This window comes from Pinus tabuliformis, chromosome 2_2 (assembly GCF_031772625.1).
Source record: "Pinus tabuliformis cultivar Carrire ecotype Pingquan chromosome 2_2, CPIR1, whole genome shotgun sequence".
Lineage (NCBI taxonomy): Eukaryota > Viridiplantae > Streptophyta > Pinopsida > Pinales > Pinaceae > Pinus > Pinus tabuliformis.
In genome coordinates this window covers 1160743348-1160757704 of record NC_142300.1, presented here as the reverse complement: position 1 = coordinate 1160757704, position 14357 = coordinate 1160743348, and the positions used below count along the sequence as shown (strand labels likewise).

At 32.1% G+C, this 14357-nt stretch overlaps 1 long non-coding RNA gene across 1 annotated transcript; it reads right to left on the bottom strand.

Annotated features, from left to right (window-relative positions):
- Positions 1–5833: 5833 nt before the first annotated feature.
- On the bottom strand, positions 5834–7135 carry LOC149197549 (uncharacterized). Its single transcript, XR_016254770.1, has 5 exons — positions 7043–7135; positions 6598–6651; positions 6398–6423; positions 6122–6244; positions 5834–5994 (listed from the first exon to the last, which is right to left on the bottom strand). It is a non-coding gene; the product is annotated as an uncharacterized LOC149197549 (long non-coding RNA).
- Positions 7136–14357: the final 7222 nt, after the last annotated feature.

Below are 14357 nucleotides of genomic sequence, written 5' to 3'. Positions count from 1 at the left end.
GGAGATAGTTGCACTATGGGGGGAAATGAAATGTGAATCATGGTTTGATCTTGATGCTATTCACATTGCTGGTGAGTCTCGATGTATTATTGAATAGAAACAGGGGAGGAACTCATTGTTTGTTCCATCCTTACATCATTGGCTATAACAAATTAGGACATTGAAATCCTCCTTTCATCACATTTCCTTTAGCCATATCTACAGAGAACATAATGGCATGGAAAATTCCCTATCAAAGAGGGGCATATATCCATTTATTGGGGTCATCTAATATAGTACATCAAACAATGACTCTTCCTATTATGGAGCCTTCTATGTTTAAGCTTGATTGATCTTGACTCTATCAGGTTTGATTCTTTTTTGTACTTATGGATTTCATCACCGCTTATTGGACCTTTGTGCCCTATCTTTTTAAGGAATTTATGCTTATATTCTAGAACTTTTTGACAATTTTGATATTTTGACTTTGGGATATTTGGTAGAAATGCTTCATTTTTCTGGTGTACTGTCTCCTAAGATCCATTTTTTGGACTAGTTCCTCTATTTTGTGACGGGTCATTTGCAGTTTCCTTGTCTACTGCATATTATTTATTACCGTGTAACTTATTTTATATATAATGAAAGTTGTTCCATTTTTTCTTCATGAAAAAAAGAAAAAGAATGATCTATATAAAGAACCAAAAATAAAAAACCAACTATTGAATAGACTAATGTGACCCATGGTGCTCCAAGAGCATTAGTTATAGGGAGTTCTTAATAAGATCAAGCTGATGTGACCTCTCATATAACGAGAGCATCAATATAGGTTATTATACATAAGGTCAAGTTGTAGAATTATTTGTTAAAGACATTTTGTACCTAGAATGTTATCCTAGATAACTAGTGAAGACTACAAATGATCGTGGATTCAACATATGGTGGCAATTCTATAGGATGGTTTCTTATCGATACTGACCTACTGTGCTCTGGGAGGTCAATAAGCATCAATTCTACAAAGTACGTCAACGATGGTTTGAAGTTGTTGTGTCTTAAATGGTTGGAGTGGGAAGCTCGAAAGTGTGGTGAAGAAAAGAGTAGAAACTGTGATATTTCAGAGTGGATGTGAGTGTTAGTAATGGCGATATGAGACAAATGTGACAAAGATTCATTTATTGTTGTAATGTGTGTTTTCAATAATTTTTACATGTAAGCATTAAGGGAGGGTGTTGAAAGAAATGCTTTCATGTATGTCATGTGTGTCATATGATTTGTAGATTGTGATCATGAGTCCCGAGGTGTCAATCTAGAATTGTTTCCTATGTGCATGAGTTGCAGTTGTGTGATGTCTGAGTCACAGATCCACTTTATTAAGATCTAGATTCGTTGAATTTTGTGATCTATATCCTATATATGTAACTACTATGATCAATAAAATAATGAAGTGTGATTTTGTGTTGCCTATGGAATCTTTATCAACTCTTTGAATCTCTATTAACTCTCTCTGTTTTTTCTAATAGGAAACAATCAATGTTTCTAACAAATATCTTTATATTTTTTATTCTTATATACCTTGTTTGTTTTGTTACATATAAATAAACATTCTCTCTTGTTTATGTTGAATTTGTCATTTTTATTATTTCCTCGAATGAAATTTCTAACATTATATTTATACTCAATAAAATACTATATTAATATTTTAAAATTTTAGCTATAAAATTATGCATTAACAACTATTACAAACTTGTAAAATGACAATATAATTATAATCAAATTATTTTTGAAAACTCTTATTAAAATTAAAAATATAATTTTTTAATAAACATAAAATTATCACCTATTTAAAAAAAACTAAACTTACAATTCTAAACTTCCTTATTTTATAAAAAATAATAAATATTAAAAAAAACAAATTATAATAAAAATAAATTCTTAACAAGGGAGCCACTGCCGTAGCAGTAGTCCCTGCCGGTCTTGCTTTTAAGAATTCCAGTAATTGAGAAAGACCCCATTAGAATTTTCAGTTATTGTTCAAAGTCTGAACTTCAAAAACTGAACAAAGTGCAAATATATAATGTCAAGGAAAACACAACTAGTTCATAGGCATCTTAAGCTTGCTGTGGCAATCGTAGGGGGGGAATGTAGCATCCCTCTTGTAACCAAAAGTTGGGTTATACATTCTTTTAGTTGCATTTTAGCACTTAATTGCCTCTGATAAAATAGTTGACATATCGATGTAACCAACTAAACATAAAATTATAAGAAACTTTATATTGACTATAATATGTGAAAATCGACAATTGCATGCAACATAAATGGACAAGCCATTGTGGGCAGCATGATGAAACAATCTCATATATGAATGCCCCATTCCAAAATTCATAACCAACTGGTATAGAGCTCCAAGCCTGAGAAATTGCAAACTCAAAATCAACAAATGCCCCATTCCAAAATTCATAACCAACTGGTATAGAGCTCCAAGCCTGAGAAATTGCAAACTCAAAATCAACAATTATCTTGCTAGTGTGGAGTTTCAGCTTAAGTAATTTTAATATTTTTATTCAAATATTAATGTTTGATAATCTTTGTGTTAATTATTTTATGTCAATTCAATTTTCCAGCTCAAGTTTAATGTTTTTTTGAAGCCCCTACCTCACTGTTGAAATTCTGCCAAATTTAGCCGTCTCTTTCTTTATATTTCACATCTTCCCTTCTTCAATCGCTATTCCGCCAAATTTAGTCGTCTCTTTCTTTATATTTCACAACTTCCCTTCTTCAATCGCTTATCTTCTCTCCGTTTTAAGTTTAAAATGTTCATTTCCCTACGGGCAAATCTCAATCATGACAAGAGTGTTTTAGCAGAGGCAAAGGTGAGGTTTCATTCATTTCACACAAAATAGCGAGGCTATTTTTTCTCAAACTGTAGATTATAGTAGCTTTCCTGAATTAGATTTTTTTAAGAATCCACAATCCAAAATAAAAAGCGAATTAGATTTTTTTAAGAATCCACAATCCAAAATAAAAAGCGAAATAGGATTTTCGGTTCACTCTGTTAAGTAAAAGTAACGTAACTTTTTTTACTGTTTCAGTTAAGTTATCCATATCCTAGTGTACCTTAAAACCCACTTTAAGCATCTTAACATAAATATTTTCATGAAAATTTATACGATTAATCTGAAGTAACAGAAGACGTGAAAGAACCATCATAGGTTGTTTCTTTAAGAATTAAGCTTGCTTCTTTGTTATTACCAGGAAATAACTTGAATAAAAGATATTTTCATGAAAATTTATACGATTAATCTGAAGTAACAGAAGACGTGAAAGAACCATCATATGTTGTTTCTTTAAGAATTAAGCTTGCTTCTTTGTTATTAACAGGAAATAACTTGAATAAAAGATCCATTGATCGGATATCTTAAGTGAAAGTGCCAATATGACCTCACACATCCCACACTTTGGGTTAGTGCTTTGCTAATCTCATGGGGTTCTCTCTAAGCGATTCAAAGCTTCAATTATGAACATTGGGGGACATTTAACACTCATGAAGATGGTTTGGATCCATCATTTTTCCTCCACAAATTAGATCATCCAAAACTTTAACTAATATTTAGAAAGCCTAAAACTAATACTGCATATTATCATGCGTAGAAAAATGTCACGACTACACTTAGTCAATTAGAATTCTAATGAAACTGGTGACCAAAAATATCACAACATTTTACTATGACGGGCAATCAAATACATAGTATCAGAGACTGTTATTTTTTTTCGATAGCTACAGGTTCATTGGATATCTAATTAATGTAGCTCCCAACTTCGCTGATGAAATATCACCAAATAATATGATGAACATGTTGTTATTAGATATCCAACATTATTTCATTGGATATAGTCGTTGGATATATGATGCAGGTTTAAAAGCTACGCATTGGTATAAGTTAAAAGATGGCCCAAGTTCCGAGGAAGAAGATGGAAAACAATATATAATAATATTAATATTCAACCATTAATTATGAATTACTCCGCACTACATTGGAATAAACAAACGACAGATCGAGAAACTTTTGCATGCACTCCAAGTGGTTGTGGCTGTTATGAAAGGCTCCCAGTAATTCCAAATGTTCATGTACAAACAACAAAAAGGATGCCATTATTTCAATGGAGCCACCTTCGTCAAAGCCGACAGATCCAGAAACTTTTGCATGCACTCCACGTGGTTCTGGCTCCAGTGATTCCAAATGTTCATGTACAAACAACAAAAAGGATTCCATTATTTCAATGGAGCCACCTTCGTCATGGGCTTTGTCTTGGATGTAATGCTAGATCAAGATTAGATGTTGATATCCTCATGAATCAATCCTCGTAGGTCATGGAGCTGACAGAAGCTAGTCTATTTTCCCTTCCATTTACGCATGGAAAACTAGTACCAAAAAAAAACCCTCTTCTCCTTGTTCTGCAATGAAGACATAAATGCTCTCAGCTGGTTGAGACTCGGCCACTGCTATTCTGCAGCCAAGACAAACGCTCTCAGCGATTGGAGACTCGGCCTCTGTTGTAGAACACGTAGCTGTTGGAGGCCCAACAGAAGACTGCCTCTGCTGTAGAATGTAGATGTTGGAGGCTCAACCTCTGCTGTAGAAAGTGAGTTTATATTTCTAATAAATAAATTAATAATACTTATGGAATTTTCTTATTTCGTATGTATAATAATTTTAATTTAACACGTGTTATTTTTTAATTTACTTTAAATAAAAAGCATTTTTATAATTTTTTATTCAATCCAATTATACTTTTTAAAATCATAAAATTAATAACGTATCTAAATACTAATGACTGATAAAAATACTAATTTTATATTCAAATAGCAATGATGATTAATCCACTTTTTATAATTATAAAACTCCTAAAATATTTAAATCGCAATAAAGACAATCTTTATATAATAAATGGAATAAGAATATTCATAATTAAAATAATTTAACAAATCTTATATCCATATTAAACTCAAATATAATGATTTTCCATTTATCAATTTAGAAGTGATTTTTTCCACTTTTCATAATCATAAAATTAATAATATACTTAAAACAAATTTGAAGAAATCCTATATCTAAATATTTTGATAAACCTTTCTTCTCCTCGTTCTGCAACCAAGACATAAATGCTCTCAACTGTTAGGAGACTCGGCCTCTGCTGTTCTGCAACCAAGACATAAATGCTCTCTACTGTTGGAGACTTGGCCCCTGTTGTTCTGCAACCAAGACATAAATGCTCTCATCTGTAGAACGTAGTTGTTGGAGACTCGGCCTCTGCTGTAAAACATAGTTGTGCAAATAAAACTCCAAATGAGATTTATTCTTTCTGTGGCAATATAAAAATATTGCTCACATAATTTGGGTCGTGGAAATCGATTTTCATCTGCAATACTTGGGTACGATAAATTGAGGTATGAATTCCAATTTTAAGCCGATATGAATTGAAATATTAGAAAAATTGTATTAGAATAAATACCCAATTCCAATTTTAAGCCGGTATGAATTGAAATATCAGAAATTGTATTAATGGCAACGGTGTAAAAAGCCAGGACTTCTAAAGAATAAGAAATAAATAGCTGCAAATACTGTGAAATTTACTTATCAAAGAATATTTATATTGAGATAATATGAAATGTTTCACAGTGCTTGTAAGTACATGAAGAGAGAACGAATAAATATTGAGAGAAATCGCAATAGTAGCGTTGAAGGTTTGGTGTTCATATCTTATTTATTTACAGGATTCCTTTAATTTCATTTCATTTCAATATGGCCTGGCTGCTACGTAGTTCCCTGGTGGATAATAATTGCACGTTATGAAAGTATCACCTGAGTTGCATATAATCTTGGCGCATCCAACTTTGGCCGTGGTCCTCCATACAACCTGAGTGTAGTGAGTGTAATCAGGTCCAGTGCAAATATTCTTGGCATAGTCAAACCACTATAGCGGAAATCCCAAATGCGCTTTCAATTTGCTTGTTCACCACTAATGCACAGACAAATTCAGAAATGTAAACAGAAATATATACAGAAATATTCAGAAATTTAGAACAAAATGTACAGTTGAAAAAATGTATAGTTAATATTAAATAATAAAGCATAAACTTACTCACCTGTTTTTCCCTTCTTGATGTCATGAAATTTGTCTGATGTCGTTCACAGAATTGGAACAACCAGCGCAGAATTGGAACAACGGGTTGATGTAGTTCTCAGAATTGGAACAACAGACTTCAAACCTGAACTTTGTCATGTGCTTGGAATAGCCGGTGTTATACCGTGATTTTTGGGCAAACAGAAATATTCAGAAATTTAGGGACAAAATGTATAGTTGATATAATTTAGGAAGAAAAAATGTATAGTTAGTATTAAATAATAAAGCATAAACTTACCCAGGGATTTTTCCCTTCTTGATGTCCTGAACTTTGTCCAATGTAGTTCACAGAATTGAAACAACCAGCTCACAGAATTAGAACAACCAGCTCAGAATTGGAACAACAGGTTGATATAGTTCGCAGAATTGGAACAACAGGTTGATATAGTTCGCAGAATTGGAACAACCAACGCAAAATTGGAACAACAGGCTTCAAACCTGAACTTTGTCTTGTGCTTGGAATAGCCGGTGTTAAATCTGTAAAAGGGCAAGCTGCCATATGCTCGACAAAAAGACAGTAAATTAACATAAATGATTTGCAGTAATTGTATAAGAAATCAAAACGTCTTGACCAATCCAATGCTATTAAGCGGTTTTCTAAGCAGAGACTCAAATGAGGATATAATTCCATTCTAACTTCTTACATCGAAAGCTTCCCCATAAAAAACAACAATTCGCGGAAATTATAGGGGAAATGGAGAAATTGACCACAAATAATCCAGAAGGAAAAAAAATGGAGAAAACAAGCTGAAACTGGCCAAATGAGGATGTGGCACTGCAGACACAAACTTTAGCCTCACAATATGTGCGAAACACCTCTTAAATATCAACACATAAATTTTATTAAAAGCCTCAACCAGCAGAGACGAGAAGAGTTTCGAACCTGGGCGGACGGATAACGAAATTCACGAGCTGTTCCATCAATTTCCAGCAGCGAGATGGGCACATAAAATTTGTATGTCGCCGCTGACACCAATCCTCCTTTTTCTTGGATATATGTTTAATTTCGAAACTACAAAGGCGGACAAGTGGCTACTGCCATGCAAAAAAGTGGCCAACTGAAGACAAGTGGCTAATGCCATGCAAAATTCGTGTTATTGCCTGACGTGTTGTGGCTTGCCTATATGATCGTGTTATTGCCTGACGTGTTGTGGCTTGCCTATATGATGTGTTGTGGAAGTCGGCAACCAAAGTTTGGATAAAATAATTTGTCGCTTCAACCAGCCTACTTAGGATAAGATCATATTGCAAACTTTGCCTCGAAAGCCTACTTTGGATAAGATGATATTGCGTTAATCTTTTTGCATTGGGCGACGTGAAGGCTGCAATAAGACCTCAATTGTTTTCCGAACCAAAAACTTTGCTTAAAAGTTTGTTGAATGAAAATGGGAGCATTAAACTTAGGTTAAAATGCCAAATCACTAAAAAAAAATCGGTCAAAGTATAAACTAATGCTCGGTCAAGGATCGATCGATCGCTAATAGTCCCAGCCAGGGACTAATAAATTACTTTACTCAACACTCAAGTATTAATAATTAAAAATATTATTTATAGTAAATAAAAATCACACAACACAAACCATTGTTTGAAACAAAAATAAAGCAAAAATAAACCTTATAGGTAAATATGAAACTTTAAAATTTTTAAGGGAAAAAAAAAATTCTTATTAAAATTAAAAATATAAATTTTCAATAAACATAAAATTATCACTTATTTAAAAAAAAACTGAACTTACACCTATAAAATTTCTTATTTTATAAAAAAATAATAAATTTTAAAGAACATATTATAATAAAAAATAAATTCTTAATCAACACTCAAATATTAATAATTAAATATATTATTTATAGTTAATAAAATCCCACAACACAACAAATCATTGTTTGAAACACAAATAAAGCTTATATGTAAATATGAAACTTTAAAACCTTTAAACCAAAAAACTACAAAAGCAAGCTTTATCAAAAGAGGAAATATATATAGAGGTAAAAGCCAAAACTTTTTTCTCATTAGAGTTTTTTATCGCAATTTATTTTCTCCATATTCATGTTTTTTATTTACAATTCAAGTTATTTCAAACATACTAATAATGTTGTGTTGTTTATATACCCACAGTTTTGTTAATTATAATATTGTTCTCCATTTATATTTTTTTTTGGACATGGAATATGGCTGCCAAACTAGTTCTTTACCTAGCTAAAAAGTTAGCAAATATTTTATAATAATTTATAGATAGTCAAATCAGATTGAGCATAGTTTCTAATTTGCAGTTCAAGCTCATTCAAGTAAGTGAAACATATTAGCAGTCTGATTTACATATTTGTGATCTATAAATGGAATTTAAGTTTATTAACAAATTATTTGTTATTTTGCATATTTAAGGATCGAAGAAGTTGCATAGTAACAAAATTTTGGTTGTTAGAAGGTAAAGTTCATTTTGAAGTGATATGAAGATTTGTAGGGATACGAGGAATCTACTTTTTGAGGCCATGTAATTTTTGAAATTTTGAAGGATATGAATAAAGTAAGCAATTATATTTTTGATTTAGATTTTTTTTTTTTCTTCAAAGACTCTTCAACCCAGAACCCAGATACCATTGTAATAATTGCAACAAGCACTTCACATTTGGAGGCAAGAAATACTGCGCCACCCTATCTTTTTTTAGAGGCGAAGAAAAGTAAAGATGAAGAGAAAGCAAAAGAGCAGGAACTCAGTGCAACTAATCCCAGCACTTCCATTATATCTTATCGTTTGCACTTTGCAACCAGGAACACTAATCCCGAAGAAAGTCAGATGAGGAAACATAAAGAAAAAGAAGTTCAAGGTTTGTACGAAGATGAGTCGACATCGCCTCCTGTTGTCGTGTGTGAACTCGGCTCCGCAACATCAAGGAGGCAGAGCAATTCAGAGAGGGTGGGGAAAAGGTATGCAGGCTTGCCCAAGCCATAGACTTAAAGTTGCAGAGGAGTCCCCGATCTATGCACTAGAGTAATGCCGTCTGCAGGTTGACGGTGGCTCGAACGCAGGTGGCCATGTGACTAAGCCACCTGCCGTCTCACTATCTAATCCGCACCCGCATCTGGCGAACTATTACAATCTTTTAAAACAACAATATAATTATAATTAAACTAATTTTTAAAACTCCTATTAAAATTAAAAATACAAGTTTTTAACAAGTATAAAATTATCACTTAAAAATTAATAAACATGAAACTATCACTCATTTAAAAAAAAACTAAACTTACGATTACAAAATTCCTATAAAATAATAAATACTAAAAAAACATATTATAATAAAAAATAAATTCTCAATAAATTACTTTAATCAACACTCAAATATTAGTAATTAAAATTATTATTTATAATTAATAAAAAGTTACACTAACCATTGTTTAAAATAAAAATAAAGATTATATGTAAATATGAAAGTTTAAAACCTTTAAAGCAAAAAACTACAAAAGCTAAAAACATATTATAATAAAAGATAAATTCTTAATAAATTACTTTAATCAACACTCAAATATTAATAATTAAAAATATTGTTTATAATTAATAAAAATTACACTAACCATTGTTTAAAACAAAAATGAAGATTATATGTAAATATGAAAATTTAAAACCTTTAAAGCAAAAAAACTACAAAAGCAAGCTTTTTCAAAAGTGAAAAAAAAACATTAGTAAAAAAACATAAAAAAAAGTTTTTTTTTTTTTTTTTTTTTCACAACTTATTATCTCTTTATTCATGTTTCTTTTATTTACAATTCAAGTTCTTTCAAACACACTAGTGGCGTTCTGTTGCTTATATATTGATGGTTTTGTTAATTAAAATATCCATTCATATTGTTCCTCTCTTTCTTTTCCAAACAGGGAATATGGCTGTGAGACTAGTTCTTTACTTAACTAGAAAGTTAGCAGAGGTTTCATAATAATTTATAGATAGTCAAATAACACTGAGCATAGTTTTTGGTTTGCAATTCAAGCTTGTTCAAGTAAGTGAAACATATTAACAGTCATATTTACATATTTGTGATCTATAAATGGAATTTAAGTTTATTAACACGTCATTTATGTTATTTTGCATATTTAATGATTGAATAAATTGCATAGTAATAGAAATTTGGCTGTTAGAAGGTAAAGTTTATTTTGAACTGATATGAAGATTGGTAGGGATGTGAGGAATCTCAAAAAAAAATGTTGAGGCCATGTAAATTTTGAAATTTTGAGGGATATGAGTAAAGTGAGCAATTATATTTTTGATTTAGAATTTTTTTTCCCAATTGAAAAAATCTTGCCTAAAGCAGCTCTCAGGGATACATACTGGCACTCCAAACCTCCCCTTCCCATCTAGCCGTTGGACCACATGTTTGGGACTGAACTAAAATACACCATTAAATTAAACTCGGATATCATATAGCTAATATTGTTTCAAATGAATTTATGTTTCATGGAAATTGATGACTGTATGAAATATATCTTTCCTTTTCTTCTGGATGTCTTCAGTAACTAGAAATGAGCTCGTGCCTCTGCAGGAGTTGAGTTTAAAAGAAGTTGGAACTTTATCAACAATGGAAGACACTGGTCATGAGCCACATGATGCTCTTATGTTGGATTTCATAAGAAATTTTTCAATGGAAGAGTACAGAGCCAACCAAGAGGAGAAAAAGAGAGTTGTTGACTAATTCAAAAGATATAAACCAGTTTGTCCTCCGTGCAAGTTGCGAGATGGGTGCATATTTAGGTCCATAAACAACTCTGAGCAGTCAAAGACTCTTCAACCTAGATACCATTGTAACAATTGCAACAAGCACTTCACATTTGGGGGCAGGAAATACTGCGCCACCCTATCTTCTTCAGAGGCGAAGAAAAGTAAAGATGAAGAGAAAGCAAAAGAGCAGGAACTCATTGCAACTAATCCCAGGACTTCCACTATATCTTATCGTTTGCGCTCTGCAACCAGGAACACTAATCCCGAAGAAAGTCAGATGAGAAAACATAAAGAAAACTTAAAGATGTTTAGTTCATTTCCTAAACATCTAAATTGAGAACTAAACTTATTAGAATTTCATAGTTGCTAAATCTGAGGAGTAAAGTTCAATAGATATGATACATATACCGACGAAGTAGTAATCTTAGACAATGTTGTACTATAGATGCATAATAGTTTAATTAAAAGTTTCCATGGATGCATAATGTTTTAATTAAAGGTTTCAATGGATTTGTATAGAAGCTAGGGATGTCAGAGGATAGGAATATTGAAATTTCATATTTTTTTATAAATAAACTTATGTATGCATTTATTAATATTGTTTATAATTATGATTAATAATTATATCAAAATTGTATTATTGTAGTTTATAGTTTTTTAAGTTTGGAAGTAAATTCAAAAGATAAAATACTGTAATGTTTAGTCACCATAAATTACTAGTGAATGGAGATGCAACAAATAAATTTAAGATGTAGGGTGAGGTGATTTGCTTTAATGTGTAGGAAGTATGTTTCATGATATTCTCTTTTAAATTCAAATTCATATTGAGATGTTGGCTTATTATGATGAGGTTAGAAAGGTAGATTTTCTTTCGGTGCTCTAAGTCATCTTAACCTTTGTAAGTCATAATATTCCTACTAAGTGTTGGATGGCAAGTTATTGGCACTAATTTAAGGGATATAGTAGCAACAAACTAGATTTGAAAGTAGGCCTCGCCCAAGAAACCCCAATGAGTTATCAATTCCTCTCAATTAAAATGAAAAACAATGAATTTAAGAGGTAGCATTTTACCACCTATTAGCTGAAAAATTGTAATCACGACAACTATCATTGTGTCAAATTTTGTTGTTAATTCAAGTATCAAGCATTCTTCTAGGGTCCTATATGGAAAGTTTCAATGTAGGAAAATTTTTTACCTCAAGCATTGTGGTTCCATGCTTTAGGTAACCTTGCTTGATGTCATACACTCTAAGGATCAAGTTTATATCATAAGAAAATTCATGACACTATTAAAATATTGAATTGTTCTTGAAAATTATATTGATAGGGGACATAGGTCTCTTCAACAACTTTTCCACAATCTAGTGAGAAGATGGAGAGATTAGGATGCACAGATTTGGGACTATAAAAAATCTAAGTTGTAGAAATTATTGTGTAGATCTGAAATAGCTCGTGAAATTTACTAAAACACAAGACTCAAATCTATTCTACTATTATGCGGAATTCAATTCACGATAAAGAACACAAATTAAAACATGCAAGAAGAATTATCAAACATGCACAAAGACTTATCTAGGGGAACTCAACTACTCAAAACCCTTTCCTATCTATATTGCATTAATCAAAGAATAGATATGAAATACATATGCTTGCTCAAGCTTGAGCATAACCTGCAATTGTATAGTCTATCCCTTTGCCTGACTGACTGACCCTGGCACACACTTAGCCAATTTTCAAGCCCTCCAAGCTCTTATTTCCTTGCATTTTTCCTTGAGGAAATTATACCCTATTATTTAGGAAATTCCCTCAATTAAATTGTGCAATTCCTCTAGGATGTTCCTTTGACTACATCCACCACCTATACACTTCAAAATAGTGTACAAATGATAGTACACTTCCTTGGAATCTCCAACTCAAGTAGGTAACTTAAATTCCCTTCATGAATCAATTATTTTGGGTTGGTTGATTAGTTAACTGGTTGATGATTGAGTGTGGTTGAAGTTACACTTCCACAACTTAACCTCCATTAGTTCTTCTAATAGTTAGAACTGGTTTAACTGACCATAACTCAACTTAACTGAAATAGATTGCTACAAATTAGCAATCAATCATACTAGTGAACTCAAGCTTCCCCAACTTGAATTAACGTAGTTAACTAAGTGAGAAGTGCCATGTCATCTCAGTTAAATACCTCCAATATTTCTGTTGAAATGGAAATTCAAATATTCTCTAAGTTAAACAGAGATTTTTTTTTAGCATTTTCAACATTCCCTCCCAACAAAAAAGGGATTATCAACCACCCCTATCATACACCTGTGGAACTCGAACTTCCCTCTTGACAAGGCCTTTGTCAAAATGTAAGCATCTTGTTCCTCTGTCGAAATGTATTGCAACAACATTATCCACCTCTGCACACAATCCCGTAAATGGTGATACCGAATATCTTTATGCTTGGTTCGATCATGATAAACAAGATTTTTAGAGAGCTTGATGCAACTATGATTATCACAATATATCATAGTTGGATCCATCATCTGAGGAAACAATCCAACAAAGTATCTTTATCATCTAGATTGCCTCACATTCTACTTGACTTGCATCCATATATTCTACTTTTTACAAGTTGAGTACCACATATCTACACTTCTTTTTGTTCCAAAAAATCATTGCAAACCCAACACTAAAAATTACACCTGATGTACTCTTTCAGTTTAATGGGATCCCCACTCAATCTACATCTGTGAAGCCACATAACTTCACTCCTTCTGTCCATTTGTACGATAGTCCAAATTGGATATTGCCTATGAGGTACTATAGAACATACTTAGCTTCCCTCCAAAACAGTTTTGTTAGCCTAACCATAGCTTGACTCAACTAGTTGACTGCATATCACATATGTGGTCATGTGTTCACAAGATACATTAGTGAACTTGTTTGATCCTTTGCTTTGAAGGAGTAGAAGTTATGGAGGACATTTTGGATAAATTCATCGGAAGTGGAGCACCGAAAAATCAAAGCAGCAGCAGAATATTTGGTTTGGAACTTGCGTGGTGAAAAGTAAGGGCGTGCACCGAAAATGTTGGAACCAATTTTGATACAATCAATAGGAAACCAAGGTAATGGCTCAAGGTTTTGAAAAATCGTGGATCAAACGAGAGAGGTATCAAAGACAAGATCAAGTGAACATGGGCTATAAAAGAAGATGAAAAGTAGTGAGAAACAAGCTTAGAATGATTTGCAAAATTTTTAGATGGAATTGAAAAGATTAGAACTGGGTTGTGTAAAAGAAAGATTGTTTGTAGCCAGATTTTATTATGTATTATGTATTTTGATAGTTATTTGGAGTTGTAATATATGTGCACAAGTCTATGATTTGTCATAAGTTGTACTGAAGAATTGTTGTTTAATAATAAAAGGAGAATGGGATTTTTGTCACAGGTTTATGCATGTCACACCCCCTTTTAAAAATTTATGTATGTTGATTATTCTCTT